Below are 1,913 nucleotides of genomic sequence, written 5' to 3'. Positions count from 1 at the left end.
GAAGCTGTAGCTCAGTCATTCTTTGATCAATTGAAATGAAATTTGGTACACTTCATGTCGACCATGAAATGGGGGTCCATGCCAAATTTGGTGACAGCGCCACCTATGGGTCATGAGATAGGAAAAAAGGCTATTTTTGCGCATAACTTCTGAATCGTTTGTCAGAAAATTATGATCTTGGTGTCTACGGATTCCTTACCTCATGCCGCATCTGTCGATGTGTATTATGCCGGGTTTGACCGAACCGTCTGTCCGCCATTTTGAAATTTGTGATAATTTGCTATAACTTTTGAAGTATCGGATATATCGGCGCAAACATCGGTAGGGAGCTTCGGCATGATGTCCTGAGGAAATCAGAGTAAAGCGCCACCTAGGGGTTATAAACTATAACAGTTCTTATCGAATTGCTTATAACTTCTGAATTCTCTGGCATGTAAGCTCTTTTCTGCTGACCCTTGAGCTGTGTCTACTGAGTGGCGCATCTGTTAAGTCGTATGCATAGAGATCCTGAGTTCATGGGTTCGAATCCAGCCTGAGGCAGGTGTTAATTTCTTCTATTAAAGTTTTGTTCTTTCCCACCTATTCTTCCTGACCTGTCTGTAGTTCACATATGTTCTATTTTTGTCATGTTTTCTGTTGCTGCTCTGCACTGCAGTGGTTCTGATCTGTGATTGCTACGTTTTGGGTACTTGCTGCGCCTTGTGTTTTTGATTGGGTGCTCAATGCGCATTGGGGGATTGATACCTTCTATGTTGTTTGCTGTGCTTTGGGTGCTCATTTCGCTAAATCTGCTTGGCCCCAAATCGCTGCTTGCAGCTATATTTATTATTATTATTCTGCTTCTTCTTCTTCTTAGCCATAGGCGTCTATGGCAGCCCTATGAACCGTACATAGGAAAATGATGAAATTTGGCACAGTTGTAGTGGTGGTCTTAAAAAGTCATGTGACCAAAAATGGGGTCTCTAGTACTAACTCTATAGCGCCACCAGCAGTGCAAAAATTCAATGTTCAAAGGGTTATAACTTCTGATCCGCTTGATCTATGAAAATTCTACTTAGTACACGTGATTGCTCTCCTCATGCTTGTTGCTTTTAATACCTTACAGTAAAACTCCACCCATTACAGTAGCGGCCATTTTGAAATGTACAGTATTCCATTTTTTCGCTACTCCTCCTTCAAATGTTGTTCAATTCTTATGAGATTTGGCACAGATGATCTTTGGAGTAAGCCGCATAGAAATGACTGAACAGAATTTTGATATTTATCTTTGTTCAAAAGTAATAAATGCGCAAACTTAACGAGGTTGACGCAAAAATGGTTCTGAAGCTGTAGCTCAGTCATTCTTTGATCAATTGAAATGAAATTTGGTACACTTCATGTGGACCATGAACTTGGGGTCCATGCCAAATTTGGTGACAGCGCCACCTATGGGTCATGAGATAATAAAATAGGCTATTTTTGCCCATAACTTCTGAACTGTTTGTCAGAAAATTATGATCTTGATGTCTATGGATTGCTTACCTTATGCCGCATCTGTCGATGTGTATTATGCCGGGTTTGACCGAACCGCCTGTCCGCCATTTTGAAATTTCACATAATTTGTTATATTTTTGGAAATATTGGACATATCCGCGCAAAAATTACTAAGGAGCTTCGACATGATGTCCTGAAGGTACCTGGGAAGTCAGAGTACAGCGCCACCTAGGGGTTATAAACTATAACAGTTCTTATGGAACTGCTTATAACTTCTGAATACTTTGTCTGATATTATATTTTTGCCATCTTTACTGTTGTTGCTCCGCACTGCAGTGGTTCTGCTCTGCATTTGCTTTGCTTCGGGTTCAGGCTCTGTATTGCGCGCTTTCTTCGCTTTGCGCGTTTGCTGCGTCATGCCGTTTTTGCTGTGCTTTGGG

Source organism: Paramisgurnus dabryanus, chromosome 10 (assembly GCF_030506205.2).
Source record: "Paramisgurnus dabryanus chromosome 10, PD_genome_1.1, whole genome shotgun sequence".
Classification (NCBI taxonomy): Eukaryota; Metazoa; Chordata; class Actinopteri; order Cypriniformes; family Cobitidae; genus Paramisgurnus; species Paramisgurnus dabryanus.
The sequence above is the reverse complement of the archived record's forward strand: the minus strand, read 5'-3'. Positions refer to the sequence as shown.